The sequence below is a fragment of the Etheostoma cragini genome, chromosome 22 (genome assembly GCF_013103735.1).
Source record: "Etheostoma cragini isolate CJK2018 chromosome 22, CSU_Ecrag_1.0, whole genome shotgun sequence".
In the NCBI taxonomy this organism is placed as follows: domain Eukaryota; kingdom Metazoa; phylum Chordata; class Actinopteri; order Perciformes; family Percidae; genus Etheostoma; species Etheostoma cragini.
In genome coordinates this window covers 4998517-5005083 of record NC_048428.1, presented here as the reverse complement: position 1 = coordinate 5005083, position 6567 = coordinate 4998517, and the positions used below count along the sequence as shown (strand labels likewise).

Below are 6567 nucleotides of genomic sequence, written 5' to 3'. Positions count from 1 at the left end.
ACTTTTGATTGTTTTCTATTTTAGACGCCCTGACTCAACGACTAAGTACGGCACATACCTTTTGACTTGGATTTTCTCAAGCTGTGCCGAAGTGGCTGCGCTACGCCCCAGCCGGGCGGGAGTAGCTGGCCGCCCAATCCTGCAGCAGTTATAGCACACTAAAAGGAAAAGAAAAAATACAATAAAAAAACGATAGTTTTATTTATTTTTAAATGCGTGGGGTGTCATTTGTGCTAGAAAGTGTAGCCTAAAAGGCTGATTGGCATAGTTTCCATATTTAGCTCATGGCCCATCCTGAAGCAGGATTATAATAGTCTTATGTTTTAATATATATTCATTTTTTTATATTAAACCTGTGGTAGGCCTATACTAAAATACCAGGGAAGTTTTGCTGAGATATGCAGGGATTTCAACATTGTTTCAATGTCCGTAATTAAAATACCGAAATACTGAAATCCGGTTGATCTCTAGCTATGATTTAAATGTTTCACTGACAAAAGGGGGTATAACATGATGAAGAATCAACATCAGACGTTGATTCAAGGACTTTATGGTTGACACCGGGATGGTGATTTAACGTTGTTTCACTGACTATTTGCTACCTGGGATTGTATTATATTGTTATTAGGACGTTCATGGGAAAGACATGTATTTTCAGAAAAAATTCAAGTTTGGTTAAACGGCAATGAACAGAGTGTAATTTAACACATTATTTTATTTGAGAACAAAGCGCAACTTTTTCAAATACATCAAAATGGATTTTTTTAAGGAAGGAGCAGGTTGGGTCAGAAACAGACAGATGCACACACAGATAGCACTCAAGGAGCTGGAGCAAAATCAATCTTTTACAAAAACATCTACACAAGTCCAGGCTTTTGATGTGCTACATCCCTTGAATCATGTAGCTTCTCGGAGTGGTATTGTGTGCAATGGTGTACAATTCAGGGTACCATTACCGGATGCTTTTATTTGTGATGCACCTGCTCGTGCCTTTCTTAAATGCTCCAAAGGCCATAAGGGCTATTATGGTTGTGAGAGGGGCACTCAGAAAGGCCAGAACACACAATGGAAAGGTGGTTTATCCTGATATGTATCAGCAGAGATCAGGACAGATTTGTGTCTATGTTGTGTAAATAGGTGAAGCATAAGATTTTGAATTTACAAAAGGATAAAAGTAGGACCTGATAATGAACTTCTTCCTACTCTTATTTAAACAGGTGCTGAAAAGTACATGACCCTATTTATTTGTCACTTTAAATATATATATATACTGTATATATGTATGCATAAATGTATGTACATGTATATATTTTATTTTAATGTTTTACATGTTCAAATAAACTAAACTAAAATAAAAACAGAAGAGCAATGTGGTAGGCAAGGCTATCAACAGCACCAACTACACTGAAAAATGATAATGATCAATCATCTAAATGTAAGAAATAAAATACCTAATTTAAGAAGTTAATGACTAGAAACAAGTTAATTTATCTGCCATTGCATTAAGATAATACAATTGGTAACATTTCTTGAAATAAGAAATTATCTAGGCATTGGAAAGGTGATGAATCTCTTGAAACAATTAAATGAAAATTCCACCCGGCAACTACCCGCTGTACCAGTGATAACGGCTGGCTTCTGAAACCATGCCACTGAAAAAGAACCCAGCACAGGAGCCGAGGAGGTTGAGGATAATAAGCGGTCGCTTGATTATGCTGACGGAGGAGGTTTCTGCTGTTAGGCAACAGCAGGAGGCCATCATGAGCTTGGTGGAAGAACTGAGGGCGGATTATGCAACTGGAAAATCGGGTGGAGGATCTGGGACAATATACAAGAAGGAATACCATCATAGTCACCGGTTTAGCGATCAAACACCGATCGTATGCGCGGGAGATGAGCGAGGAGGATGCTACATCGGTGGAGCAACAGATGACAGCATTCCTCCAAGCAACGGTGATGGAGTTGGATAGGAGCTACACTGAGGCCTGTCACACTCTACCCCAAAGAAACAAGACAGATAAACCAGCCACCATCATTTGTTTCAACAACAGAAAATAAAAAACCGAACTGCTGAAACAGGGAAGACGGCTGAAGGGCAGGGATGTGTACTTGTATGAACACTTGACCAAGAAAAGGCTGACAGTGCTAGAAAGGCCCGACTCTTCAGATGGACAAGAAAATACAATCCACGTAGACTGTAAACTGCAAAATATTCATCAGCTAAATGGAACACCAGAGCAAGCTAAAGTTGTCGACATTCGGGACCTGGATAAATACCAATGAGACAATGATAATAAGGTATTGGCTTTTGCACCCTGTAGTAAGAAAAGAAAAAAAACTACCAACATGTCACATTCTGATAAAAATTCATCTAAATCCGGATTAGATACATTTCCATACACAGAGTATAAAGTGCATGACATACAACATATATTAATATTCAATATTGATCCCAAAGATAATTTACTAAGCAAATCAATAACAGCTGCAGTTATTATACAGACTTTCCAAGAACACAATATGTCAATTATCCACTTTAACAGCAGAATCCCATCTGCCAACTTCCATAGAATCAAAATGTATTAAAGACAGTTTAAGAACCAATTCAACATCATATACCTGGATCAAAACTGAGGAAGGGGTAGACTTTGAGATTGATGGCTATGAACTGAATTATATAAACAGAGCAAATAGAAGTGGAGGAGGTGTTTCAATATACTGTATGTGGATAAAAGATTATAAGGTGGTGGAGAGTATGACAACAGCTGGAATGTATTACAGTAGAAATCTGTATGGAAAGGACAAAAAACATTGTCGTGAGCTGTATGTACACAACTCCTGGATCAAATATTGAGGTATTTAAAGAGTGGATGAAAAATAATTGTACAAAAAATTGCAAAATATCATGTTTTTATTTGGGGATTATTGCATGGACCTATTAAATCCAAAAAAGGATAAAATGTCAAGATTTTATAAACACAATGCATAGTATGGGCCTATACCCAACAATTAGCAGACTTAGTGGAATCACATCTTATTGTGTTACATTAATAGACAATAGATTCACAAACCTTATGGAAAATAATGTAGACAGTGGGTTTTTATATAAAGACATAAGTGATCTTTACCTGTTTTCATTGTCTATCACTGTAATTATAGGAAACCCATTAATATTAGTCATCTGAAACACAAAAGTGTGGAAAACATAAAGGCTTTTAAGGAAGAGTTACTAAAACAAAACTGCAGAATATTATACGAGGAAAATGATATGGATAAAGCATATAATGGATTTCTAAAAATAATTACATCACTGTATGACAAATTGTCCTGTAAAACAATACAGTTACAAAGTATTGCATTGCAACAGAAAACATTGGCTGTAACCTTGAGGTAATTAAGGCTATAATACAAGTTATGTGTTGTTACATCATTCATCGTTACTGAACACTGAACATGATTACCTGGTACTCGGATACAGAAAATTATTCTAGCAGTTTCAGCTTTTATGTTCATACCACCAAGGTAGTTAACCATCAATGCCATTTAGTAACCTTCCAAAACACTTTTTAGTGCAAATAGAAAATATGCTGCAAAAAAACAAGCTTTAATGATTAAAGCAACAAAGAAAAAGGACATGCAACCTATGGTCTTTTTGAGAATGTACCTGAGTCAAACCGAACTAAACCCACCGAAGGCAAATCGCTCCAAGTTTACAAACTGATGGAACCAAAGCCATCGAACTACAGGTGTGAAAACACCCTAAGATGAACCGTATTTTCGATCAAATTACCATTTGAATGGGAGTGCCACTATGATCGGATCAAATAATTATTTTCAAACACTGAGAAGACTCGACACAACATGAAACTTTGTTCCAAGTATCACCAGGGGCTCTACACATGACATTAGGAGTGAGAACATTGTTTGTGTACACAGAGTTTACTAACAAGGAAAGGTTTTGAACAACTTACTTAGCTGTTGTTGTTTCCGGTCACTGACATCTCACCAGTTAAAAATAACTCGGTCTCCAATTATCAGGCCTTTTTTTTGCACTTTCTGCCAAATTAAAACTCAAGGTACATTTCTTCCTATGTTCTGGGAGTGCTCTCCTTTTAGTCAGTTCTGGATGATATTGCATCCTAAATTTCCATTTTGATTGATGTTACTGTGCCTGTTACTGTCAATGTTTTGATTATGAATGACCTATCAGCCTTCCAGCTTTCTAAAGCTCCAAAACGTGCTGTGTTTGCTGGACTTACAGCTGCTAAGAGGATTGGTACCTGAAGCCACCTCAGGACTTATCTATTCATTCATGGATCCTTTTCTTTTTTGGATGTCACATACATGGAACTTTTGACGGCTCGTGTGGGTGGAGCCCCGGGTAAGACTTTGGAGACTTGGCACAGCCTTGCTAGGCCCTTGAAGGCAATGCTGTAGCCTTTTCGTTTGTTGTTGTGTGTGATTGGTCCCTTGTCTTGTGTCTGTCTGTGTGTGTCTGTTTGTGTGTGTCTTTTTCTGCATGTGTTGTTTTGTCTCTCTCCCTCACGTTTTCCCTCTCTGATTTTGTGGCCCTGGGATACATTCTTATGTCCCAGCGTGTTGTCTGTAACTGTTTGTGAACATAAAAAATACATCTACTAATGCAACAGGACAGAGAGTAAAGATGGAAAGCTGAGTTCCATATAAATGCAAGGACTATTTGTTGTTTTGGTTGTTAGTGAAAACCAACATTGACCTTTTATATGAAAAAAGAGCCTCATATAAGAATGACATTTCCTCCTATGGAGTCCGTTCAGTCGCATTCGGAGATTGAAACTTTTTGACTGGCAAGATGGCTGATAGCGTAAACATCAACTGCTAAGCTGGGTTGTTCAAAATCTTATTTAGTATACTCTGTGTACACAAACACTGTTCTCAATGCTGAGTTCATGTGTAGAGGCCCTGCTGGTACTTGGAGAGACATAGTTTCATGTTGTGTTGAGCCTTCTTAGTGTTTTAAAAGTAGTGATTTTGAATAAAAGTGCCCCTAGGACTCCCATTCAAAAGGACATTTGACCACAATCTTAAAAGTGGCGCTTCTGTCCTAATTATGCTTTTACGCGAAAGTTTGACGGGTATATTTACAAAAAGGTTGCATGTTGGCGAGAGTAACGCTTTAAATAAAAAGTTAGAGTTTTCTCTTGACTAAATCTCCAATACAAACTACTCCCTCCCACCCTCATACACCAGATGTTCAAGTACCAGGGCAGTGAAACAGTCAGTGCCAGTTGTATTTTAACACCTTGAACACCTCTATTTACCAAGAAAAGCTTTCCATTTTGCCATGGCTTTTTTGTGTAAGGCTGTCATGTCTTGCTTATGAATAGAGTCCTGTAATATTTCTGTCTGAATGACAGAGAGGAGGGTTGCCACACACTTTGGATAGATGAGATGCAGCCATCAGATAACGCAAACCTTCACTAAGGTCGTCCTTGGCAAATGTGGGGATGGGAATGGTTCCAAATGTGACAATACAGCGGGACCCATCAAATAGCACCACAGGGTGGAGAATGGTCTCTTCGGAAGGTAGATGGTGGGATCTTCTGTTGGCTAATAAAAAGAAGAAAAAAAACTTGAGAAATTTCTTTAAGGGTATTACAACTATTACAGAGAAACCATAAGACACCACCATGGTGGTATATAAATCAAACTTTCTGTTTTAAACACAGCACTAAAAGAAAAAAGCCAAAGCATGTCTGTGAATGAAATCAAATAATGGATCTTTCCTTAGTAATTGCAAGTGTGGGCTACTGCATATTTTAGGAAATGTTGGTGTACTTATCAGAGACCATGAGAGATTTTTAACAGGTAAAATATAGAGTAAAAGCCTCTAAAGACATACTAGCAGACAAACAGTAAGGGGGCGTGGCATGTCCACAGAAAGCGGTTTGATTCTCAAAAATATAAATGCCCAGAGTGCATTCACAGTTCAGACCTTAAATAACAACCTCTAAAACAAGTTGACACAAGCTGACAGAGACAGAGATGATATGAATGCAATAATTATTGCAATTGCTCTACGAGTGAATCTCACTTAAGATCCCGCTGTGAGGAGGAAGAGTGTATGGGTCTACAAGACTTCCGTCTGGCATTTGATTTTGATTGGTAATTTTGAAAAAGCAGTTATGACAGGAAGTGCTCCTCTCCAAAAAGTTTAACTAATCTCAACTTGAAGACGGTGGTTGAAAGACTAGTGTTCCTAGAGGTTGCCATGGCACATTCCAGGCAGGATCACGTTCCCCCTCAATCCAGCATATCAACCAATTTAAAAAGTTATAGGTGACTAGAGATGTGTTACATAGACAATAAAAGAAATGAATTGAAGTTTCCAACATACTTATCCCTTGGCAATACAGGCAGGCTGTACGCTGGGCGTATGAAGTTCTTAGCAGGCATATCAGGAAGCCTCTACCCTACTGTCTGGTTTCAGCCATCAATCAACACTTTTAGAGTGGTGATGAGACCTACCGTGTCTTTCAATGGCCTTGTATAGATTAAAATAATAAAGACCATAATGGCATGTACAAC

At 38.1% G+C, this 6567-nt stretch overlaps 1 long non-coding RNA gene across 1 annotated transcript in view; it reads left to right on the top strand.

Moving 5' to 3' along the window:
• LOC117938183 overlaps positions 1-5900 on the top strand; it is an 18599-nt gene extending 12699 nt beyond the window's left edge. The window contains exon 3 of the long non-coding RNA XR_004655341.1: positions 5885-5900. This is a non-coding gene — a long non-coding RNA (uncharacterized LOC117938183). The remainder of the gene's footprint in view (positions 1-5884) is intronic.
• Positions 5901-6567: the final 667 nt, after the last annotated feature.